Below are 26,999 nucleotides of genomic sequence, written 5' to 3'. Positions count from 1 at the left end.
TTAAAACAGTGAGAGGAGAGCCAGGATTTTCACAGTTTGAAAACTCAGGGGAGAGCCGGGACTTTCAGAGTTTAAAACAGCGAGGGGAGAGCCAGGATTATTACAGTTTAACACAGCGAGAGAGGGAGCTGGGAATTTCACAGTTTAGAAAAGAGAGGGGAGAGCAGGGATTTTCACAGTTTCAAACACTCAGAGGGGAGCCGGGATTTTCACAGTTTAAAGCAATGAGAGGAGAGCCGGGATTTTCACAGTTTAAAACAGCGAGAGGAGAGCCAGGATTTTCTTATCATAAAACAGCGAGAGGATAGCTGGGATTTTCACAGTTTTTAACAGTGAGAGGAGGGCCCGGACTTTCACAGTTTAAAACAGTGAGGGTAGAACAGGGATTGTGGCAGTTTAAAACAGCGAGAGGACAGCCAGGTTTTTCACAGTTTGAAAACTGTGGGGAGAGGCGGGATTTTCACAGTTTAAATCAGCGAGAGGATAGCTGGGATTTTCAGTTTAAAACAATGAGGGTAGAACAGGAATTTTCACAGTTTAAAACAGCAAGAGGAGAGCCGGGATTTTAACAGGTTAGAACACTGAGAGGAGAGCTGGGATTTTCACATTTTAAAACAGCGAGAGGAGAGTGGGAATTTTCACAGTTTTTAACAGGGAGAGGAGAGCCAGGATTTTAACAGTTTAAAACAGCGATAGGATAGCCGGGATTTGCTTATCATAAAACAGCGAGAGGAGAGCCGGGATTTTCACAGTTTTTAACAGTGAGTGAAGGGCCCGGACTTTCACAGTTTAAAACAGTGAGGGTAGAACAGGGATAGTGGCGGTTTAAAACAGCGAGAGGAGAGCCAGGATTTTCACAGTTTGAAAACTCAGGGGAGAGCCGGGATTTTCACATTTTAAAACAACGAGAGGAGAGCCGGGATCTTCACAGTCTCAGACAGTGAGAGGAGAGCCGGGATTTTCACAATTTAAAACAATGAGAGGAGAGCCGGGATTTTCACAGTTTAAAACAACACGAGGCGAGCCGGGATTTTCACAGTTTAAATCAACGAGATGATAGCCGGGATTTTCACATTTTACAACAGCGAGAGGCTAGCCGGGATTTTCACAGTTTAAAACAGCGAGAGGAAAGCCGGGATTTTCACATTTAAAACAACAAGAGGATAGCTGGGATTTCCACAGTTTTTAAAAGTGAGAGGAGGGCCCGGACTTTCACAGTTTAAAACAGTGAGTGTAGAACAGGGATTGTGTCATTTTAAAGCAGCGAGAGGAGAGCCAGGATTTTCACAGTTTGAAAACTGAGGGGAGAGCCGGGATTTTCACAGTTTAAATCAGTGAGAGGATAGCCGTGATTTTCACAGTTTAAAACAATGAGGGTAGAACAGGGATTTTCACAGTTTAAAACAGGGAGAGGAGAGCCGGGATTTTAACAGGTTAGAACACTGAGAGGAGAGCCGGGATTTTCACAGTTTAAAACAGCGAAGGGAGTGCCGGGATTTTCACAGTTTAAAACAGTGAGAGTAGAGCCGGGATTTTCACAGTTTAAATCAGCGAGGAGGGAGCCGCGATTTTCACTGTTTAAAACAGCGAGGGGAGAGCTAGGATTTTCACAGTTTAAAACAATGAGAGGAGAGCCAGGATTTTCACAGTTAACACAGCGAGGGGAGTGCTGGGATTTTCACAGTTTAAAACAATGAGAGGAGAGCCAGGATTTTCACAGTCTAACACAGTGAGGGGAGTGCTCGGATTATCACAGTTTGAAACAGCGAGGTAGGAGCCGTGATTTTCAAAGTTTAAAACAGTGCGAGGAGAGCCGGGATTTTCACTGTTTAAAAAAGTGAGAGGCGAGCCGGGTTTTTCAGAGTTTAGAACAGCGAGAAGAGAGCTGGGTTTTTCACAGTTTCAAACAGTGAGAGGAGAGTCGGGATTTTCACAGTTTCAAACAGCGAGAGGAAAGCGGGAATTTTCACAGTTTCAAGCAGTGAGAGGAGAGCCGGTATTTTCACAATTTAAAACAATGAGAGTAGAGCCGGGATTTTCACAGTTTAAAACAGCAAGAGGGGTGCCGAGACTTTCACAGTTTAAAACAGCGAGAGGTGAGCTGGGATTTTCACAGTTTAAAACAACAATAGGATAGCTGGGATTTTCACATCATAAAACAGCGAGAGGATAGCCAAGATTTTCACAGTTTGAAAACTGAGGGGAGAGCCGTGGTTTTCACAGCGTAAAACAGCGAGAGGATTGCCGGGATTTTCACAGTTTAAAACAGCGCGAGGATAGTCGGGATTTTCACATCATAGAACAACGAGAGGAGAGCCGGGATTTTTACAGTTTATAACAGTAAGAGGAGAGCCCGGATTTTCACTGTTTATAAAAGTGAGATGAGAGACGGGATTTTCACCGTTTCAAACAATGAGAGGATAGCCAGGATTTTCACAGTTTAAAACATTGAGAGGAGAGCTGGGATTTTCATAGTTTCAAATAGTGTGAGTAGAGCCGGGGTGTTCAAAGTTTAAAACAGCGATAGTAGAGCCGGGATTTTCACAGTTTAAATCAGCGAGGGGGCAGCCGCGATTTTCACAGTTTAAAACAGCGACGGGTGGGCCAGGATATTCACTATTTAAAACAGCGAGAGGATAGCCGGGATTTTCACATTTTAAAACAGCGAGAGGAGAGCTGGGATTTTCACAGTCTCAAATAGCGAGAGGAGAGCCGGGATTTTCATAGTTTCAAAAAGTGAGAGGAGAGCCGGGATTTTCACAGTTTTTAACAGCGAGAGGAGGTCCTGGACTTTCACAGTTTAAAACAGTGAGGGTAGAACAGGGATTGTCACAGTTTAACACAGCGAGAGGAGAGCCAGGATTTTCACAGTTTGAAAACTGAGGGGAGAGCCGGGATTTTCACAGTTTAAATCAGCAAGAGGATAGCCGGGATTTTCACATTTTATAGCAGCGAGAGGCTAACCGCGATTTTCACAGTTTAAAACAGCGAGAGGCTAGCCTGGATTTTCACATCATAAACCAGCGAGAGGATAGCCGGGATTTTCACATCAGAAAGCAGCGAGAGGATAGCCGAGATTTTCACACTTTAAACCAGTGAGAGGAGAGCTGGGATTTTCACAGTCTCATACAGCAAGAGGAGAGCTGGGATTTTCACAATTTAAAACAATGATAAGCGAGCCGGGATTTTCACAGTTTAAAACAACGAGAGGATAGCCGGTATTTTCATAGTTTTGAACAGCGAGAGGAGGTCCTGGACTTTCACAGTTTAAAACAGTGAGGGTAGAACAGGGATTGTGGCAGTTTAAAACAGTGAGAGGAAAGCCAGGTTTTTCACAGCGTAAAACAGCGAGAGGATAGCCGAGATTATCACAGTTTAAAACAGCAAGAGGAGAGCTGGGATTTTCACAGTTTAAAACAGCGAGAGGAGAGCCGGGATGTTCACAGTTTAAAATAGCGAGAGGATAGCCGGCATTTGCACAGTTTAAAACAGCGCGAGGATAGTCGGGATTTTCACATCATAGAACAACGAGAGGAGAGCCGGGATTTTTACAGTTTATAACAGTAAGAGGAGAGCCCGGATTTTCACTGTTTATAAAAGTGAGATGAGAGACGGGATTTTCAGTTTCAAACAGTGAGAGAATGGCCAGGATTTTCACAGTTTAAAACATTGAGAGGAGAGCTGGGATTTTCATAGTTTCAAATAGTGTGAGTAGAGCTGGGGTGTTCAAAGTTTAAAACAGCGATAGTAGAGCCGGGATTTTCACAGTTTAAATCAGCGAGGGGGCAGCCGCGATTTTCACAGTTTAAAACAGCGACGGGTGGGCCAGGATATTCACTATTTAAAACAGCGAGAGGAGAGCCGGGATTTTCACAATTTAAAACAATTAGAGGAGAGCTGGGATTTTCACAGTTTAAAACAGCGAGAGGCGAGCCGGGATTTTCACATTTTAAAATGGGGAGAGGAGAGCTGGGATTTTCACAATTTAAAACAATGAGAGGAGAGCCGGGATTTTCACATTTAAAACAGCGAGAGGATAGCTGGGTTGTTCAAAGTTTAAAACAGTGAGATGACAGCTGTGATTTTCACAATTTCAAACAGCTAGAGGTGAGCTGGGATTTTCACAGTCTCAAACAGCGAGAGGAGAGACGGGATTTTCACAATTTAAAACAATGGTAGGAGAGCTGGGATTTTCACAGTTTAAAACAGCGAGAGGAGTGCTGGGATTTTCACAGTTTAAAACAGCGAGAGGCGAGCCTGGATTTTCACAGTTTAAAACAGCGAGGGGATAGCTGCAATGTTCACAGTTTAAAACAATGAGGGTAGAACAGGGATTTTCAGAGTTTAAAACAGCGAGAGGAGAGCCGGGATTTTCTCAGTTTAAAACAATGAGAGGCGAGCCGGAATTTTCACAGTTTTAAAGAGCGAGAGGCGAGCAGTTTAAAACAGCGAGGGGCGAGCCAGGACTTTCACAGTTTAAAACAGTGAGAGGAGACCCAGGATTTTCACAATTTAAAACAATGAGAGGAGAGCTGGGATTTTCACAGTTTAAAACAGCGAGAGGAAAGCCGGGATTTTCACATTTAAAACAGCGAGAGGAGAGCTCGGATATTCAATGTTTAAAACAGCGAGAGGAGAGCTGGGACTTTCACAGTTTAAAACAATGAGGGTAGAACAGGGATTTTCACAGTTTAAAACAGGGAGAGGAGAGCCTGGATTCTCATAGTTTAAAACAGCGAGAGGAGAACCAGGATTTTCAGAGTTTAACACAGTGAGAGAGGGAGCCGGGATTTTCACAGATTAGAACAGTGAGGGGAGAGCCGGGATTTTCACAGTTTCAAACAGTGAGAGGAAAGCCGGGATTTTCACCGTTTAAAACAGCGAGAGAAGAGCCGTGATTTTCACAGTTTAAAACAGTGAGAGTAGAGCCAGGATTTTCACAGTTTAAAACAGTGAGAGGAGGGCCCGGACTTTCACAGTTTAAAACAGTGAGGGTAGAACAGGGATAGTGGCAGTTTAAAACAGCGAGAGGAGAGCCAGGATTTTCACAGTTTGAAAACTGAGGGGAGAGCCGGGATTTTCACTGTTTAAAACAGAGAGAGGAGAGCCGGGATTTTCACAGTTTAAAACAGCGATAGGATAGCCGGCATTTTCACAGTTTAAAACAGCGATAGGATAGCTGTGATTTTCACAGTTTAAAACAGCGATAGGATAGCTGGGATTTTCACAGTTTAAAACAGAGAGGGGATAGCCGGCATTTTCACAGTTTAAAAGAGCGATAGGATAGCCGGCATTTTCACAGTTTAAAACAGCGATAGGATAGCCAGGAATTTCCCATCATAAAACAGCGTGAGGATAGCCGGGATTTTCACAGTTTATAAAGGTGAGAGGAGTGCCCGGATTTTCACAGTTTAAATCAGCGAGGAGGGAGCCGCGATTTTCACTGTTTAAAACAGCAAGGGGGGTGCGGGAATTTTCACAATTTAAAACAATGAGAGGAGAGCCGGGATTTTCACAGTTTAAAACAGCGACAGGAGAGCCAGGATTTTCACAGTTTAAAACAGAGAGAGTATAGCCGGCATTTGCACAGTTTAAAACGGCGATAGGACAGCCGGGATTTTCACATCATAAAACAGCGATAGGATAGCCGGGATTTTCACAGTTTATAACAGTAAGAGGAGGGTCCGAATTTTCTCAGTTTAAATCAGCGAGAGGGTAGCCGGGATTTTCACAGTTTAAAATTGCGATAGGATAGCCGGGATTTTCACATCATAAAACAGCGAGAGGGTAGCCGGGATTTTCACAGTTTATAACAGTAAGAGGAGGGTCCGAATTTTCTCAGTTTAAATCAGCGAGAGGGTAGCCGGGATTTTCACAGTTTAAAATTGCGATAGGATAGCCGGGATTTTCACATCATGAAACAGCGATAGGATATCTGGGATTTTCACATCATAAAACAGCGAGAGGGTAGCCGGGATTTTCACAGTTTATAACAGTAAGATGAGGGTCCGGATTTTCTCAGTTTAAATCAGCGAGAGGAGAGCCGGGATTTTCACAGTTTATAAAAGTGTGGGGAGATTCGGGATTTTCACAGTTTCAAACAGTGGGAGGAGAGACGGGATTTTCACAGTTTCAAACAGTGAGAGAATGACCAGGATTTTCACTGTTTAAAACATTGAGAGGAGAGCTGGGATTTTCACAGTTTCAAACAGTGAGAGGAGAGACAGGATTTTCACAGTTTAAATCAGCGAGCGGGGAGCCGGGATTTTCACAGTTTAAAACAGCGAGGGCAATGCCGGGATTTTCGCAGTTTAAAACAGTGAGAGTAGAGCCAGGATTTTCACAGTTTAAAACAGCGAGAGGAGGGCCCGGACTTTCACAGTTTAAAACAGTGAGGGTAGAACAGGAATAGTGGCAGTTTAAAACAGCGAGAGGAGAGCCAGGATTTTCACAGTTTGAAAACTGAGGGGAGAGCCGGGATTTTCACAGTTTAAGCAGCGATAGGATAGCTGGAATTTTCACAGTTTAAAACAGAGAGGGGTTAGCCGGCATTTTCACATTTTAAAACAGCGATAGGATAGCTGGGATTTTCACTGTTTAAAACAGAGAGGGGATAGCCGGCATTTTCACAGTTTAAAACAGCGATAGGATAGCCGGGATTTTCCCGTCATAAAACAGCGTGAGGATAGCCGGGATTTTCACAGTTTATAAAAGTGAGAGGAGGGCCGGGATTTTCACAGTTTAAATCAGCGAGGAGGGAGCCGCGATTTTCACTGTTTAAAACAGCAAGAGGAGAGCCGGGATTTTCACAGTCTAAAACAGTGAGGGTAGAACAGGGATTGTCACAGTTTAACACAGCGAGAGGAGAGCCAGGATTTTCACAGTTTGAAAACTGAGGGGAGAACCGGGATTTTCACAATTTAAATCAGCAACAGGATAGCCAGGATTTTCACATTTTATAACAGCGAGAGGATAGCCGGCATTTTCACATTTTATAACAGCAAGAAGCTTGCCAGGATTTTCACAGTTTAAAACAGCGAGAGGATAGCCTGGATTTTCACAGTTTCAAACAACGAGAGGATGGCCAGGATTTTCTCTTCATAAAACAACAAGAGGATAGCCGGGATTTTGACAGTTTTTACAGAATTTCAAAGAAAAGGGAGAGCTGGGATTTTCACAGTTTAAAACAGCGATAGGAGAGCCGGGATTTTCACGGTTTAAAACAGCAAGTGGAGAGCCGGCATTTTCACAGTTTAAAACAGCGATAGGTTAGCCGGGATTTTCACATCATAAAACAGCGTGAGGATAGTCGGGATTTTCACAGTTTATAAACGTGAGAGAAGGGCCTGGATTTTCACAGTTTAAATCAGCGAGAGGATAGCTGGGATTTTCAAAGTTTAAAACAGTGAGGTAGAACAGGGATTGTCACAGTTTAACACAGCGAGAGGAGAGCCAGGATTTTCACAGTTTGAAAACTGAGGGGTGAGCCGGGATTTTCACAGTTTAAATCAGCAAGAGGATAGCCGGGATTTTCACATTTTATAACAGCGAGAGGCTAGCCGGGATTTTCACAGTTTAAAACAGCGACAGGATAGCCGGGATTTTCACATTTTAAAACAGTGAGAGGATAGCTGGGATTTTCACATCATAAAACAGCGAGAGGATAGCCAGGATTTTCACATTTTAAAACAGTGAGAGGAGAGCTGGGATTTTCACAGTTTAAAACAGCGAGAGGAGAGCTGGGATTATCACAGTCTCAAACAGCGAGAGAGAGCTAGGATTTTCACAGTTTTTAACAGCGAGAGGAGGGCCTGGACTTTCACAGTTTAAAACAGTGAGGGTAGAACAGGGATTGTGGCAGTTTAAAACAGTGAGAGGAGAGCCAGGTTTTTCACGGTTTGAAAAGTGAGGGGAGAGCCGGGATTTTCACAGTTTAAAACAGAGGGAGGATAGCCGGCATTTGCACAGTTTAAAACAGCGATAGGTTAGCCGGGATTTTCACATCATAAAACAGCGTGAGGATAGTCGGGATTTTCACAGTTTATAAACGTGAGAGAAGGGCCTGGATTTTCACAGTTTAAATCAGCGAGAGGATAGCTGGGATTTTCAAAGTTTAAAACAGTGAGGTAGAACAGGGATTGTCACAGTTTAACACAGCGAGAGGAGAGCCAGGATTTTCACAGTTTGAAAACTGAGGGGAGAGCCGGGATTTTCACAGTTTAAGTCAGCAAGAGGATAGCCGGAATTTTCACATTTTATAACAGCGAGAGGCTAGCCGGGATTTTCACAGTTTAAAACAGCGACAGGATAGCCGGGATTTTCACATTTTAAAACAGTGAGAGGATAGCTGGGATTTTCACATCATAAAGCAGCGAGAGGATAGCCAGGATTTTCACATTTTAAAACAGTGAGAGGAGAGCTGGGATTTTCACAGTTTAAAACAGCGAGAGGAGAGCTGGGATTATCACAGTCTCAAACAGCGAGAGGGAGCTAGGATTTTCACAGTTTTTAACAGCGAGAGGAGGGCCTGGACTTTCACAGTTTAAAACAGTGAGGGTAGAACAGGGATTGTGGCAGTTTAAAACAGTGAGAGGAGAGCCAGGTTTTTCACAGTTTGAAAAGTGAGGGGAGAGCCGGGATTTTCACAGTTTAAAACAGAGGGAGGATAGCCGGCATTTGCACAGTTTAAAACAGCGATAGGTTAGCCGGGATTTTCACATCATAAAACAGCGTGAGGATAGTCGGGATTTTCACAGTTTATAAACGTGAGAGAAGGGCCTGGATTTTCACAGTTTAAATCAGCGAGAGGATAGCTGGGATTTTCAAAGTTTAAAACAGTGAGGTAGAACAGGGATTGTCACAATTTAACACAGCGAGAGGAGAGCCAGGATTTACACAGTTTGAAAACTGAGGGGAGAGCCGGGATTTTCACAGTTTAAATCAGCAAGAGGATAGCCGGGATTTTCACATTTTATAACAGCGAGAGGCTAGCCGGGATTTTCACAGTTTAAAACAGCGACAGGATAGCCGGGATTTTCACATTTTAAAACAGTGAGAGGATAGCTGGGATTTTCACATCATAAAGCAGCGAGAGGATAGCCAGGATTTTCACATTTTAAAACAGTGAGAGGAGAGCTGGGATTTTCACAGTTTAAAACAGCGAGAGGAGAGCTGGGATTATCACAGTCTCAAACAGCGAGAGGGAGCTGGGATTTTCACAGTTTTTAACAGCGAGAGGAGGGCCTGGACTTTCACAGTTTAAAACAGTGAGGGTAGAACAGGGATTGTGGCAGTTTAAAACAGTGAGAGGAGAGCCAGGTTTTTCACGGTTTGAAAAGTGAGGGGAGAGCCGGGATTTTCACAGTTTAAAACAGCGATAGGATAGCCGGGATTTTCACATCATAAAACAGCGGTAGGGTAGCCGGGATTTTCACAGCATTAAACAGGGAGAGGGTAGGCAGGATTTTCACAGTTTATAACAGTAAGAGGAGGGTCCGGATTTTTTCAGTTTAAATCAGCGAGAGGAGAGCTGGGATTTTCAGAGTTTATAAAAGTGTGGGGAGATTCGGGATTTTCATAGTTTCAAACAGTGGGAGAATGGCCAGGATTTTCACTGATTAAAACATTGAGAGGAGAGCTGGGATTTTCATAGTTTCAAACAGTGAGAGGAGAGACGGGATTTTCACAGTTTAAATCAGCGAGGGGGGAGCCGGGATTTTCACAGTTTAAAACAGCGAGAGGATAGTCGGGATTTTCATAGTTTACAACAGCCAGAGAAGAGCCGGGATTTTCACAGTTTCAAACCCTGAGAGGAGAGCCGGGATTTTCACAGTTTAAAACATCGAGGGCAGTGCCGGGATTTTCACAGTTTAAAACAGCGAGAGGCTAGCCTGGATTTTCACATCATAAAACAGCGAGAGGAGAGCCTGGATTTTCAATCATAAAACAACGAGAGGATAGCCGGTATTTTCACAGTTGTTAACAGCGAGAGGAGGTCCTGGACTTTCACAGTTTAAAACAGTGAGGGTAGAACAGGGATTGTGGCAGATTAAAACAGTGAGAGGAGAGCCAGGTTTTTCACAGTTTGAAAAGTGAGCGGAGAGCCATGATTTTCACATCATCAAACAGCAAGAGGAGAGCCGGGATTTTCACAGTTTAAAACAGCGAGAGGAGAGCCGGGATTTTCACAGTTTAAAAAAGAGAGAGGATAGCCGGCATTTGCACAGTTTAAAACAGCGATAGGATAGCCGGGATTTTCACATCATAAAACAGCGATAGGATAGCCGGGATTTTCACATCATAAAACAGCGAGAGGAGAGCCGGGATTTTCACAATTTAAAACAGCGAGAGGAGAGCGGGGATTTCACAGTTTAAAGCAGAGAGAGGTTGACCGGCATTTGCATAGTTTAAAACGGCGATAGGATAGCCGGGATTTTCACAGTTTATAAAAGTGTGGGGAGATTCGGGATTTTCACAGTTTCAAACAGTGGGAGAATGGCCAGGATTTTCACTGATTATAACATTGAGAGGAGAGCTGGGATTTTCATAGTTTCAAACAGTGAGAGGGGAGACGGGATTTTCACAGTTTAAATCAGTGAGGGGGGAGCCGGGATTTTCACAGTTTAAAACAGCGAGAGGATAGTCGGGATTTTCATAGGTTATAACAGCGAGAGGATAGCCGGGATTTTCACAGTTTTTAACAGTGAGAGGAGGGGCCAGGCTTTAACAGTTTAAAACAGCGAGGGTAGAACAGGGCTAGTGGCAGTTTAAAACAGCGAGAGGAGAGCCAGGATTTTCACAGTTTGAAACAGAGAGAGGATAGCCGGGATTTTCACAGTTTAAAACAGCGATAGGATAGCTGGGATTTTCAAAGTTTAAAACAGAGAGGGGATAGCGGGCATTTTCACAGTTTATAACAGCGATAGGATAGCCGGTATTTTCCCATCATAAAACAGCGTGAGGGTAGCTGGGATTTTCACAGTTTATAAAAGTGAGAGGAGGGCCCAGATTTTCACAGTTTAAATCAACGAGAGGATAGCTGGGATTTTCATGGTTTAAAACAGTGAGGGTAGAACAGGGATAAAAACAAAAAAACTGCGGATGCTGGAAATCCAAAACAAAAACAGAATTACCTGGAAAAACTCAGCAGGTCTGGCAGCATCGGCGGAGAAGAAAAGAAGGGTCATGAGGACTCGAAACGTCAACTCTTTTCTTCTCCGCCGATGCTGCCAGACCTGCTGAGTTTTTCCAGGTAATTCTGTTTTTGTTGAGGGTAGAACAGGGATTGTCACAGTTTAACACAGCGAGAGGAGAGCCAGGATTTTCACAGTTTGAAAACTGAGGAGAGAGCCGGGATTTTCACAGTTTAAATCAGCAAGAGGATAGCCGGAATTTTCACATTTTATAACAGCGAGAGGCTAGCCGCGATTTTCACAGTTTAAAACAGCGAGAGGCTAGCCTGGATTTTCACATCATAAAACAGCGAGAGGATAGCCTGGATTTTCACATCATAAAGCAGCAAGAGGATAGCTGGGATTTTCACACTTTAAAACAGTGAGAGGAGAGCAGGGATTTTCACAGTCTCATACAGCAAGAGGAGAGCTGGGACTTTCACATTTTATAACAATGATAAGCAAGCCGGGATTTTCACGGTTTAAAACAGCGAGAGGAGAGCCGGGATTTTCACAGTTTAAAACAGCGAGAGGGGAGCCGGGATTATCACAGTTTAAAACAGAGAGAGTATAGCCGGCATTTGTACAGTTTAAAACAGCGATAGGATAGCCGGGATTTTCACATCATAAAACAGCGATAGGATAGCCGGGATTTTCACATCATAAAACAGTGAGAGGGTAGCCGGGTTTTCTCAGTTTATAACAGTAAGAGGAGGGTCCGGATTTTCTCAGTTTAAATCAGCGAGAGGAGAGCCGGGATTTTCACAGTTTTTAAAAATGTGGGGAGATTCGGGATTTTCACAGTTTCAAACAGTGGGAGGAGAGACGGGATTTTCACAGTTTGAAGCAGTGAGAGAATGGCCAGGATTTTCACTGTTTAAAACATTGAGAGGAGAGCTGGGATTTTCATAGTTTCAAACTGTGAGAGGAGAGGCAGGATTTTCACAGTTCAAAACAGTGAGAGTAGAGCCAGGATTTTCACAGTTTAAAACAGCGAGAGGAGGGCCCGAACTTTCACAGTTTAAAATAGTGAGGGTAGAACAGGGATAGTGGCAGTTTAAAACAGCGAGAAGAGAGCCAGGATTTTCACAGTTTGAAAACTGAGGAGAGAGCCGGGATTTTCACAGTTTAAATCAGCAAGAGGATAGCCGGGATTTTCACATCATAAAACAGTGAGAGGATAGCCGGGATTTTCACATCATAAAACAGCGAGAGGATAGCCGGGATTATCACATCATAAAGCAGCGAGAGGACAGCCGGGATTTTCACACTTTAAAACAGTGAGAGGAGAGCTGGGATTTTCACAGTCTCATTCAGCAAGAGGAAAGCTGGGACTTTCACAATTCATAACAATGATAAGCAAGCCGGGATTTTCACAGTTTAAAACAACGAGAGGATAGCCGATATTTTCACAGATGTTAACAGCGAGAGGAGGTCCTGGACTTTCACAGTTTAAAACAGTGAGGGTAGAACAGGGATTGTGGCAGTTTAAAACAGTAAGAGGAGAGCCAGGTTTTTCACAGTTTGAAAAGTGAGGGGAGAGCCGGGATTTTCACAGCGTAAAACAGCGAGAGGATAGCCGGGATTTTCACAGTTTAAAACAGCGAGAGGAGAGCCGGGATTTTCACAGTTTTAAACAGAGAGAGGATAGCCGGCATTTGCACAGTTTAAAACAGTGAGGGTAGAACAGGGATTGTCACAGTTTAACACAGCGAGAGGAGAGCCAGGATTTTCACAGTTTGAAAACTGAGGGGAGAGCCGGGATTTTCACAGTTTAAATTAGCAAGAGGATAGATGGGATTTTCACATTTTATAACAGCGAGAGGCTAGCTGCGATTTTCACAGTTTAAAACAGTGAGAGGCTAGCCTGGATTTTCACATCATAAAACAGCGAGAGGATAGCCTGGATTTTCACATCATAAAGCAGCGAGAGGATGGCCGGGATTTTCACACTTTAAAACAGTGAGGGGAGAGCTGGGATTTTCACAGTCTCATACAGCAAGAGGAGAGCTGGGATTTTCACAATTTATAACAATGATAAGCGAGCCGGGATTTTCACGGTTTAAAACAACGAGAGGATAACCGCTATTTTCACAGTTTTTAACAGCGAGAGGAGGTCCTGGACTTTCACAGTTTAAAACAGTGAGGGTAGAACAGGGATTGTGGCAGTTTAAAACAGTGAGAGGAAAGCCAGGTTTTTCACAGTTTGAAAAGTGAAGGGAGAGCCGGGATTTTCACAGCGTAAAACAGGGAGAGGATAGCCGGGATTTTCACAGTTTAAAACAGCGAGAGGAGAGCCGGGATTTTCACAGTTTAAAACAGCGAGAGGGGAGCCGGGATTTTCACAGTTTAAAACAGAGAGAGGATAGCCGGCATTTGCACAGTTTAAAACAGCGATAGGATAGCTGGGATTTTCACATCATAAAACAGCGATAGGATAGCCGGGATTTTAACATCATAAAACAGCGAGAGGGTAGCCGGGATTTTCACAGTTTATAACAGTAAGAGGAGGGTCCGGATTTTCTCAGTTTAAATCAGCGAGAGGAGAGCCGGGATTTTCACAGTTTATAAAAGTGTGGGGAGATTCGTGATTTTCACAGTTTCAGACAGTGGGAGGAGAGACGGGACTTTCACAGTTTCAAACAGTGGGAGGAGAGACGGGATTTTCACAGTTTGAAGCAGTGAGAGAATGGCCAGGATTTTCACTGTTTAAAACTTTGAGAGGAGAGCTGGGATTTTCATAGTTTCGAACAGTGAGAGGAGATGCGGGATTTTCACAGTTTAAATCAGCGAGGGGGGCGCCGGGATTTTCACAGCTTAAAACAGCAAGAGGATAGTCGGGATTTTCATAGTTTATAACAGTGAAAGGAGAGCCGGGATTTTCACAGTTTAAATCAGCAAGGGGGGGGGTGCCGGGATTTTCACAGTTTAAAACAGTGAGAGTAGAGCCAGGATTTTCACAGTTTAAAACAGCGAGAGGAGGGCCCGGACTTTCACAGTTTAAAAAAATGAGGGTAGAACACGCATAGTGGGCGTTTAAAACAGCGAGAGGAGAGCCAGGATTTTCACAGTTTGAAAATTGAGGGGAGAGCCGGGATTTTCACATTTTAAATCAGCAAGAGGATAGCCGGGATTTTCACATTTTATAACAGCGAGAGGCTAGCCGCGATTTTCACAGTTTAAAACAGCGAGAGGATAGCCTGGATTTTCACATCATAAAGCAGCGAGAGGATGGCCGGGATTTTCACACATTAAAACAGTGAGGGGAGAGCTGGGATTTTCACAGTCTCATACAGCAAGAGGAGAGCTGGGATTTTCACAATTTATAACAATGATAAGCGAGCCGGGATTTTCACGGTTTAAAACAACGAGAGGATAACCGCTATTTTCACAGTTTTTAACAGCGAGAGGAGGTCCTGGACTTTCACAGTTTAAAACAGTGAGGGTAGAACAGGGATTGTGGCAGTTTAAAACAGTGAGAGGAAAGCCAGGTTTTTCACAGTTTGAAAAGTGAGGGGAGAGCCGGGATTTTCACAGCGTAAAACAGGGAGAGGATAGCCGGGATTTTCACAGTTTAAAACAGCGAGAGGAGAGCCGGGATTTTCACAGTTTAAAACAGCGAGAGGGGTGCCGGGATTTTCACAGTTTAAAACAGAGAGAGGATAGCCGGCATTTGCACAGTTTAAAACAGCGATAGGATAGCTGGGATTTTCACATCATAAAACAGCAAGAGGAGAGCCGCGATTTTCACAGTTTAAAACAGCGAGAGGAGAGCCGGGATTTTCACAGTCTCAAACAGCGAGAGGATGGCCGGGATTTACACAGTTTAAAACAGAGAGAGGATAGCCCGCATTTGCTCAGTTTAAAACTGCGATAGGATAGCCGGGATTTTCACATCATAAAACAGCAAGAGGAGAGCCAGGATTTTCACAGTTTAAAACAGCGAGAGGAAAGCCGGGATTTTCACAGTTTAACACAGAGAGAGGATAGCCGGCATTTGCACAGTTTAAAACAGCGATAGGATAGCTGGGATTTTCACATCATAAAACAGCGAGAGGGTAGCCGGGATTTTCACATCATAAAACAGCGAGAGGGTAGCCGGGATTTTCTCAGTTTATAACAGTAAGAGGAGGGTCCGAATTTTCTCAATTTAAATCAGCGAGAGGAGAGCCGGGATTTTCACAGTTTATAAAATTGTGGGGAGATTCGGGATTTTCACAGTTTCAAACAGTTGGAGGAGAGACGGGATTTTGAGTTTCAAACAGTGAGAGAATGGCCAGGATTTTCACTGATTAAAACATTGAGAGGAGAGCTGGGATTTTCATAGTTTCAAACACTGAGAGGAGAGCTGGGATTTTCACAGTTTAAATCAGCGAGGGGGGAGCCGGGATTTTCACAGTTTAAAACAGCGAGAGGAGAGCTGGGATTTTCACAGTTTCAAACCCTGAGAGGAGAGCCGGGATTTTCACAGTTTAAAACAGCGAGGGCAGTGCCGGGATTTTCACAGTTTAAAACAGCGATAGGATAGCCGGGATTTTCTTATCATAAAACAGCGAGACGATAGCCGGGATTTTAACAGTGAGAAGAGGGCCCGAATTTTCACAGTTTAAAACAGTGAGGGTAGAACAGGGCTAGTGGCAGTTTAAAACAGTGAGAGGAGAGCCAGGATTTTCACAGTTAGAAAACTGAAGGGAGAGCCGGCATTTTCACAGTTTAAAACAGTAAGGGGGGTGTGGGAATTTTCACAGTTTAAAACAATGAGAGGAGAGCCGGGATTTTCACAGTCTCAAACAGCGAGAGGAGAGCCAGGATTTTCATATTCTCAAACAGCGAGAGGAGACCCGGGATTTTCACAGTTTAAAACAGTGAGAGGAGAACCAGGATTTTCACTGTTTCAAACACTGAGAGGCAAGCCGGGATTTTCATAGTTTGAACAGCGATAGGATAGCTGGGATTTCACAGTTTAAAACAGAGAGGGGATAGCCAGCATTTCCACAGTTTAAAACAGCGATAGGATAGCTGGGATTTTCTCAGTTTAAAACAGAGAGGGGATAGCCGGCATTTTCACAGTTTAAAACAGCGATAGGATAGCCGGGATTTTCCCGTCATAAAACAGCGTGAGGATAGCCGGGATCTTCACAGTTTATGAAAGTGAGAGGAGGGCCCGGATTTTCACAATTTAAATAAGCGATAGGATAGCCGGGATTTTCCCGTCATAAAACAGCGTGAGGATAGCCGGGAATTTCACAGTTTATGAAAGTGAGAGGGGGGCCCGGATTTTCACAGTTTAAATCAGCGGGAGGAGAGCCGGGATTTTCACAGTTTAAAACAGTGAGGGTAGAACAGGGATTGTCACAGTTTAACACAGCGAGAGGAGAGCCAGGATTTTCACAGTTTGAAAACTGAGGGGAGAGCTGGGATTTTCACAGTTTAAATCAGCAAGAGGATAGCCAGGATTTTCACATTTTATAACAGCGAGAGGCTAGCCGGGATTTTCACAGTTTAAGTCAGCGAGAGGATAGCCGGCATTTTCACATTTTATAACAGCAAGAAGCTTGCCGGGATTTTCACAGTTTAAAACAGCAAGTGGAGAGCCGGCATTTTCACAGTTTAAAATAGCAATAGGATAGCCGGGATTTTCACATCATAAAACAGCGTGAGGATAGTCGGGATTTTCACATCATAAAACAGCGAGAGGGTAGCCGGGATTTTCACAGTTTATAACAGTAAGAGGAGGGTCCGGTTTTTCTCAGTTTAAATCAGCGAGAGGACAGCTGGGATTTTCACAGTTTATAAAAGTGTGGGGAGATTCGGGATTTTCACAGTTTCAAACAGTGGGAGGAGAGACGGGATTTTCACAGTTTCGAACAGTGAGGGCAGTGCCGGGATTTTCACAGTTTAAAACAGTGAGAGTAGAGCCGGGATTTTCACAGTTTAAAACAATGAGAGGCGAGCCGGGATTTTCACAGTTTAAAACAACGAGAGGTTAGCTGGTATCTTCACAGTTTTTAACAGCGAGAGGAGAGCTGGGATTTTCACAATTTATAACAATGAGAGGCGAGCCGGGATCTTCACAGTTTAAAACAACGAGAGGATAGCCAGTATTTTCACAGTTTTTAACAGCGAGAGGAGGGCCTGGACTTTCACAGTTTAAAACAGTGAGGGTAGAACAGGGATTGTGGCAGTGTAAAACCATGAGAGGAGAGCCAGGTTTTTCACAGTTTGAAAAGTGAGGGGAGAGCCGGGATTTTCACAGCGTAAAACAGCGAGAGGAGAGCCGGGATTTTCACAGTTTAAAACAGCGAGAGGAGAGCCGGGATTTTCACATCATAAAACAGCGATAGGATAGCCGGCATTTGCACAGTTTAAAACAGCGATAGGATAGCCGGGATTTTCACATCATAAAACAGCGAGAGGGTAGCCGGGATTTTCACAGTTTATAACAGTAAGAGGAGGGTCCGGATTTTCTCACTTTAAATCAGCGAGAGGAGAGCCGGGATTTTCACAGTTTATAAAAGTGTGGGGAGATTCGGGATTTTCACAGTTTCAAACAGTTGGAGGAGAGACGGGATTTTCAGTTTCAAACAGTGAGAGAATGGCCAGGAATTTCACTGTTTAAAACATTGAGAGGAGAGCTGAGATTTTCATAGTTTCAAACACTGAGAGGAGAGGCGGGATTTTCACAGTTTAAATCAGCGAGGGGGGAGCCGGGATTTTCACAGTTTAAAACAGCGAGAGGATTGTCGGGATTTTCATAGTTTATAACAGCGAGAGGAGAGCCGGCATTTTCACAGTTTCAAACAGTGAGGGCAGTGCCGGGATTTTCACAGTTTAAAACAGTGAGAGTAGAGCCGGGATTTTCACAGTTTAAATCAGTGAGGGGGGAGCCGCGACTTTCACTGTTTAAAACAGCGGCGGGAGTGCCGGGATATTCACTATTTAAAAAAGTGAGAGGCGAGCCGGGATTTTCACATTTTAAAACAGCGAGAGGAGAGCTGGGAATTTCAGAGTTTATAACAGTGAGAGAAGAGACGGGATTTTCACTTTTTAAAACAGCGATAGGATCGCTGGGATTTTCACATCATAAAACAGCGAGAGGATAGCCGGGATTTTCACATTTTAAAACAGTGAGAGGAGAGCTGGGATTTTCACAGTCTCAAACAGCGAGAGGAAGCTGGGATTTTCACAATTTGTAACAATGAGAGGCGAGCCGGGATTTTCACAGTTTAAATCAGCGAGGGGGGAGCCGGGATTTTCACAGTTTAAAACAGCGAGAGGATAGTCGGGATTTTCATAGTTTATAACAGCGAGAGGAGAGCCGGGATTTTCACAGTTTCGAACAGTGAGGGCAGTGCCGGGATTTTCACAGTTTAAAACAGTGAGAGTAGAGCCGGGATTTTCACAGTTTAAAACAGTGAGGGGGGAGCCGCGATTTTCACTGTTTAAAACAGCGGCGGGAGTGCCGGGATATTCACTATTTAAAAAAGTGAGAGGTGAGCCGGGATTTTCACATTTTAAAACAGCGAGAGGCTAGCCGGGATTTTCAGAGTTTATAACAGTGAGAGGAGAGACGGGATTTTCACAGCTTAAAACAGCGATAGGATAGCTGGGATTTTCACATCACAAAACAGCGAGAGGATAGCCGGGATTTTCACATTTTAAAACAGTGAGAGGAGAGCTGGGATTTTCACAGTCTCAAACAGCGAGAGGATAGCCGGGATTTTCACAATTTATAACAATGAGAGGCGAGCCGGGATTTTCACAGTTTAAATCAGCGAGGGGGGAGCCGGGATTTTCACAGTTTAAACCAGTGAGAGTAGAGCCGGGATTTTCACAGCTGAAATCAGCGAGGGGGGAGCCGGGATTTTCACTGTTTAAAACAGCGAGACGATAGTCGGGAATTTCATAGTTTATAACAGCGAGAGGAGAGCCGGGATTTTCACAGTTTCGAACAGTGAGGGCAGTGCCGGGATTTTCACAGTTTAAAACAGTGAGAGTAGAGCCGGGATTTTCACAGTTTAAAACAGTGAGAGGAGAGCTGGGATTTTCACAGTCTCAAACAGTGAGAGGAGAGCTGGGATTTTCACAATTTATAACAATGAGAGGCGAGCCGGGATTTTCACAGTTTAAAACAACGAGAGGTTAGCCGGTATTTTCACAGTTTTTAACAGCGAGAGGAGGGCCTGGACTTTCACAGTTTAAAACAGTGAGGGTAGAACAGGGATTGTGGCAGTTTAAAAGAGCTAGAGGAGAGCCAGGATTTTCACAGTTTGAAAAGTGAGGGGAGAGCCGGGATTTTCACAGTTTAAAACAGTGAGGGGAGAGCCGGGATTTTCACAGTTTAAAACAGCGAGAGGAGAGCCAGCATTTTCACAGTTTAAAACAGAGAGGGGATAACTGGGATTTTCACAGTTCATAAAAGTGAGAGGTGGGCCCGGATTTTCACAGTTTAAAACAGTGAGGGTAGAACAGCGATTGTGGCAGATTAAAACGGCGAGAGGAGAGCCAGGATTTTCACAGTTTGAAAAGTGAGGGGAGAGCCGGGATCTTCACAGCATAAAACAGCGAGAGGATAGCCGGGATATTCACTATTTAAAAAAGTGAGAGGCGAGCCGGGATTTTCACATTTTAAAACAACGAGAGGAAAGCTGGGATTTTCAGAGTTTATTACAGTGAGAGGAGAGACGGGATTTTCACTTTTTAAAACAGCGATAGGATAGCCGGTATTTTCACATCATAAAACAGCGAGAGGAGAGCTGGGATTTTCACAGTCTCAAACAGCGAGTGGAGAGCTGGGATGTTCACATTTTAAAACAGCGACAGGTTAGCCGGTATTTTCACAGTTTTTAACAGCCGAGAGGAGGGCCTGGACTTTCACAGTTTAAAACAGGGAGGGTAGAACAGGGATTGTGTCAGTTTAAAACAGCTAGAGGAGATCCAGGATTTTCACAGTTTGAATTCTGAGGGGAGAGCCGAGATTTTCACGGTTTAAAACAGAGAGAGGAGAACCGGGATTTTCACAGTTTAAAACAGCGAGAGGAGAGCTGGGATTTTCAGAGTTTATAACAGTGAGAGAAGAGACGGAATTTTCACTTTTTAAAACAGCGATAGGATAGCTGGGATTTTCACATCATAAAACAGCGAGTGGATAGCTGGGATTTTCACATTTTAAAACAGTGAGAGGAGAGCTGGGATTTTCACAGTCTCAAACAGCGAGAGGAGAGCTGGGATTTTCACAATTTATAACAATGAGAGGCGAGCCGGGATTTTCACAGCTTAAAACAACGAGAGGTTAGCCGGTATTTTCACAGTTTTTAACAGCGAGAGGAGGGCCTGGACTTTCACAGTTTAAAACAGTGAGGGTAGAACAGGGATTGTGGCAGTTTAAAACAGCTAGAGGAGAGCCAGGATTTTCACAGTTTGAAAAGTGAGGGGAGAGCCGGGATTTTCACAGTTTAAAACAGTGAGGGGAGAGCCGGGATTTTCACAGTTTAAAACAGCGAGAGGAGAGCCAGCATTTTCACAGTTTAAAACAGAGAGGGGATAGCTGGGATTTTCACAGTTTATAAAAGTGAGAGGTGGGCCCGGATTTTCACAGTTTAAAACAGTGAGGGGAGAGCCGGGATTTTCACAGTTTAAAACAGCGAGAGGAGAGCCAGCATTTTCACAGTTTAAAACAGAGAGGGGATAACTGGGATTTTCACAGTTTATAAAAGTGAGAGGTGGGCCCGGATTTTCACAGTTTAAAACAGTGAGGGTAGAACAGCGATTGTGGCAGATTAAAACAGCGAGAGGAGAGCCAGGATTTTCACAGTTTGAAAAGTGAGGGGAGAGCCGGGATTTTCACAGCGTAAAACAGCGAGAGGATAGCCGGGATATTCACTATTTAAAAAAGTGAGAGGCGAGCCGGGATTTTCACATTTTAAAACAACGAGAGGAAAGCTGGGATTTACAGAGTTTATTACAGTGAGAGGAGAGACGGGATTTTCACTTTTTAAAACAGCGATAGGATAGCCGGTATTTTCACATCATAAAACAGCGAGAGGAGAGCTGGGATTTTCACAGTCTCAAACAGCGAGTGGAGAGCTGGGATGTTCACATTTTAAAACAGCGACAGGTTAGCCGGTATTTTCACAGTTTTTAACAGCCGAGAGGAGGGCCTGGACTTTCACAGTTTAAAACAGGGAGGGTAGAACAGGGATTGTGTCAGTTTAAAACAGCTAGAGGAGATCCAGGATTTTCACAGTTTGAATTCTGAGGGGAGAGCCGGGATTTTCACGGTTTAAAACAGAGAGAGGACAGCTGGGATTTTCAGAGTTTATAACAGTGAGAGAAGAGACGGAATTTTCACTTTTTAAAACAGCGATAGGACAGCTGGGATTTTCACATCATAAAACAGCGAGAGGAGAGCTGGGATTTTCACATTTTAAAACAGTGAGAGGAGAGCTGGGATTTTCACAGTCTCAAACAGCGAGAGGAGAGCTGGGATTTTCACAATTTATAACAATGAGAGGCGAGCCGGGATTTTCACAGCTTAAAACAACGAGAGGTTAGCCGGTATTTTCACAGTTTTTAACAGCGAGAGGAGGGCCTGGACTTTCACAGTTTAAAACAGTGAGGGTAGAACAGGGATTGTGGCAGTTTAAAACAGCTAGAGGAGAGCCAGGATTTTCACAGTTTGAAAAGTGAGGGGAGAGCCGGGATTTTCACAGTTTAAAACAGTGAGGGGAGAGCCGGGATTTTCACAGTTTAAAACAGCGAGAGGAGAGCCAGCATTTTCACAGTTTAAAACAGAGAGGGGATAACTGGGATTTTCACAGTTTATAAAAGTGAGAGGTGGGCCCGGATTTTCACAGTTTAAAACAGTGAGGGTAGAACAGCGATTGTGGCTGATTAAAACAGCGAGAGGAGAGCCAGGATTTTCACAGTTTGAAAAGTGAGGGGAGAGCCGGGATTTTCACAGCGTAAAACAGCGAGAGGATAGCCGGGATATTCACTATTTAAAAAAGTGAGAGGCGAGCCGGGATTTTCACATTTTAAAACAACGAGAGGAAAGCTGGGATTTTCAGAGTTTATTACAGTGAGAGGAGAGACGGGATTTTCACTTTTTAAAACAGCGATAGGATAGCCGGTATTTTCACATCATAAAACAGCGAGAGGAGAGCTGGGATTTTCACAGTCTCAAACAGCGAGTGGAGAGCTGGGATGTTCACATTTTAAAACAGCGACAGGTTAGCCGGTATTTTCACAGTTTTTAACAGCCGAGAGGAGGGCCTGGACTTTCACAGTTTAAAACAGGGAGGGTAGAACAGGGATTGTGTCAGTTTAAAACAGCTAGAGGAGATCCAGGATTTTCACAGTTTGAATTCTGAGGGGAGAGCCGAGATTTTCACGGTTTAAAACAGAGAGAGGAGAACCGGGATTTTCACAGTTTAAAACAGCGAGAGGAGAGCTGGGATTTTCAGAGTTTATAACAGTGAGAGAAGAGACGGAATTTTCACTTTTTAAAACAGCGATAGGATAGCTGGGATTTTCACATCATAAAACAGCGAGAGGATAGCTGGGATTTTCACATTTTAAAACAGTGAGAGGAGAGCTGGGATTTTCACAGTCTCAAACAGCGAGAGGAGAGCTGGGATTTTCACAATTTATAACAATGAGAGGCGAGCCGGGATTTTCACAGTTTAAATCAGCGAGGGGGGAGCCGGGATTTTCACAGTTTAAAACAGCGAGACGATAGTCGGGATTTTCATAGTTTATAACAGCGAGAGGAGAGCCGGGATTTTCACAGTTTCGAACAGTGAGGGCAGTGCCGGGATTTTCACAGTTTAAAACAGTGAGAGTAGAGCCGGGATTTTCACAGTTTAAAACAGTGAGAGGAGAGCTGGGATTTTCACAGTCTCAAACAGCGAGAGGAGAGCTGGGATTTTCACAGTTTCAAACAGTGAGGGCAGTGCCGGGATTTTCACAGTTTAAAACAGTGAGAGTAGAGCCGGGATTTTCACAGTTTAAAACAATGAGAGGCGAGCCGGGATTTTCACAGTTTAAAACAACGAGAGGTTAGCTGGTATCTTCACAGTTTTTAACAGCGAGAGGAGAGCTGGGATTTTCACAATTTATAACAATGAGAGGCGAGCCGGGATTTTCACAGTTTAAATCAGCGAGGGGGGAGCCGGGATTTTCACAGTTTCGAACAGTGAGGGCAGTGCCGGGATTTTCACAGTTTAAAACAGTGAGAGGTTAGCCGGTATTTTCACAGTTTTTAACAGCGAGAGGAGGGCCTGGACTTTCACAGTTTAAAACAGTGAGGGTAGAACAGGGATTGTGGCAGTTTAAAACAGCTAGAGGAGAGCCAGGATTTCACAGTTTGAAAAGTGAGGGGAGAGCCGGGATTTTCACAGTTTAAAACAGTGAGGGGAGAGCCGGGATTTTCACAGTTTAAAACAGCGAGAGGAGAGCCAGCATTTTCACAGTTTAAAACAGAGAGGGGATAGCTGGGATTTTCACAGTTTATAAAAGTGAGAGGTGGGCCCGGATTTTCACAGTTTAAAACAGTGAGGGGAGAGCCGGGATTTTCACAGTTTAAAACAGCGAGAGGAGAGCCAGCATTTTCACAGTTTAAAACAGAGAGGGGATAACTGGGATTTTCACAGTTTATAAAAGTGAGAGGTGGGCCCGGATTTTCACAGTTTAAAACAGTGAGGGTAGAACAGCGATTGTGGCAGATTAAAACAGCGAGAGGAGAGCCAGGATTTTCACAGTTTGAAAAGTGAGGGGAGAGCCGGGATTTTCACAGCGTAAAACAGCGAGAGGATAGCCGGGATATTCACTATTTAAAAAAGTGAGAGGCGAGCCGGGATTTTCACATTTTAAAACAACGAGAGGAAAGCTGGGATTTTCAGAGTTTATTACAGTGAGAGGAGAGACGGGATTTTCACTTTTTAAAACAGCGATAGGATAGCCGGTATTTTCACATCATAAAACAGCGAGAGGAGAGCTGGGATTTTCACATTCTCAAACAGCGAGTGGAGAGCTGGGATGTTCACATTTTAAAACAGCGACAGGTTAGCCGGTATTTTCACAGTTTTTAACAGCCGAGAGGAGGGCCTGGACTTTCACAGTTTAAAACAGGGAGGGTAGAACAGGGATTGTGTCAATTTAAAACAGCTAGAGGAGATCCAGGATTTTCACAGTTTGAATACTGAGGGGAGAGCCGAGATTTTCACGGTTTAAAACAGAGAGAGGAGAACCGGGATTTTCACAGTTTAAAACAGCGAGAGGAGAGCTGGGATTTTCAGAGTTTATAACAGTGAGAGAAGAGACGGAATTTTCACTTTTTAAAACAGCGATAGGATAGCTGGGATTTTCACATCATAAAACAGCGAGAGGAGAGCTGGGATTTTCACATTTTAAAACAGTGAGAGGAGAGCTGGGATTTTCACAGTCTCAAACAGCGAGAGGAGAGCTGGGATTTTCACAATTTATAACAATGAGAGGCGAGCCGGGATTTTCACAGCTTAAAACAACGAGAGGTTAGCCGGTATTTTCACAGTTTTTAACAGCGAGAGGAGGGCCTGGACTTTCACAGTTTAAAACAGTGAGGGTAGAACAGGGATTGTGGCAGTTTAAAACAGCTAGAGGAGAGCCAGGATTTTCACAGTTTGAAAAGTGAGGGGAGAGCCGGGATTTTCACAGTTTAAAACAGTGAGGGGAGAGCCGGGATTTTCACAGTTTAAAACAGCGAGAGGAGAGCCAGCATTTTCACAGTTTAAAACAGAGAGGGGATAGCTGGGATTTTCACAGTTTATAAAAGTGAGAGGTGGGCCCGGATTTTCACAGTTTAAAACAGTGAGGGGAGAGCCGGGATTTTCACAGTTTAAAACAGCGAGAGGAGAGCCAGCATTTTCACAGTTTAAAACAGAGAGGGGATAACTGGGATTTTCACAGTTTATAAAAGTGAGAGGTGGGCCCGGATTTTCACAGTTTAAAACAGTGAGGGTAGAACAGCGATTGTGGCAGATTAAAACAGCGAGAGGAGAGCCAGGATTTTCACAGTTTGAAAAGTGAGGGGAGACCCGGGATTTTCACAGCGTAAAACAGCGAGAGGATAGCCGGGATATTCACTATTTAAAAAAGTGAGAGGCGAGCCGGGATTTTCACATTTTAAAACAACGAGAGGAAAGCTGGGATTTACAGAGTTTATTACAGTGAGAGGAGAGACGGGATTTTCACTTTTTAAAACAGCGATAGGATAGCCGGTATTTTCACATCATAAAACAGCGAGAGGAGAGCTGGGATTTTCACATTCTCAAACAGCGAGTGGAGAGCTGGGATGTTCACATTTTAAAACAGCGACAGGTTAGCCGGTATTTTCACAGTTTTTAACAGCCGAGAGGAGGGCCTGGACTTTCACAGTTTAAAACAGGGAGGGTAGAACAGGGATTGTGTCAGTTTAAAACAGCTAGAGGAGATCCAGGATTTTCACAGTTTGAATTCTGAGGGGAGAGCCGGGATTTTCACGGTTTAAAACAGAGAGAGGACAGCTGGGATTTTCAGAGTTTATAACAGTGAGAGAAGAGACGGAATTTTCACTTTTTAGTACAGCAATAGGACAGCTGGGATTTTCACATCATAAAACAGCCAGAGGATAGCCGGGATTTTCACATTTTAAAACAGTGAGAGGAGAGCTGGGATTTTCACAGTCTCAAACAGCGAGAGGAGAGCTGGGATTTTCACAATTTATAACAATGAGAGGCGAGCCGGGATTTTCACAGCTTAAAACAACGAGAGGTTAGCCGGTATTTTCACAGTTTTTAACAGCGAGAGGAGGGCCTGGACTTTCACAGTTTAAAACAGTGAGGGTAGAACAGGGATTGTGGCAGTTTAAAACAGCTAGAGGAGAGCCAGGATTTTCACAGTTTGAAAAGTGAGGGGAGAGCCGGGATTTTCACAGTTTAAAACAGTGAGGGGAGAGCCGGGATTTTCACAGTTTAAAACAGCGAGAGGAGAGCCAGCATTTTCACAGTTTAAAACAGAGAGGGGATAACTGGGATTTTCACAGTTTATAAAAGTGAGAGGTGGGCCCGGATTTTCACAGTTTAAAACAGTGAGGGTAGAACAGCGATTGTGGCTGATTAAAACAGCGAGAGGAGAGCCAGGATTTTCACAGTTTGAAAAGTGAGGGGAGAGCCGGGATTTTCACAGCGTAAAACAGCGAGAGGATAGCCGGGATATTCACTATTTAAAAAAGTGAGAGGCGAGCCGGGATTTTCACATTTTAAAACAACGAGAGGAAAGCTGGGATTTTCAGAGTTTATTACAGTGAGAGGAGAGACGGGATTTTCACTTTTTAAAACAGCGATAGGATAGCCGGTATTTTCACATCATAAAACAGCGAGAGGAGAGCTGGGATTTTCACAGTCTCAAACAGCGAGTGGAGAGCTGGGATGTTCACATTTTAAAACAGCGACAGGTTAGCCGGTATTTTCACAGTTTTTAACAGCCGCGAGGAGGGCCTGGACTTTCACAGTTTAAAACAGGGAGGGTAGAACAGGGATTGTGTCAGTTTAAAACAGCTAGAGGAGATCCAGGATTTTCACAGTTTGAATTCTGAGGGGAGAGCCGAGATTTTCACGGTTTAAAACAGAGAGAGGAGAACCGGGATTTTCACAGTTTAAAACAGCGAGAGGAGAGCTGGGATTTTCAGAGTTTATAACAGTGAGAGAAGAGACGGAATTTTCACTTTTTAAAACAGCGATAGGATAGCTGGGATTTTCACATCATAAAACAGCGAGAGGATAGCTGGGATTTTCACATTTTAAAACAGTG

The sequence above is a fragment of the Carcharodon carcharias genome, chromosome 10 (genome assembly GCF_017639515.1).
Source record: "Carcharodon carcharias isolate sCarCar2 chromosome 10, sCarCar2.pri, whole genome shotgun sequence".
Lineage (NCBI taxonomy): Eukaryota > Metazoa > Chordata > Chondrichthyes > Lamniformes > Lamnidae > Carcharodon > Carcharodon carcharias.
Note: the sequence above shows the minus strand (reverse complement) of the source record.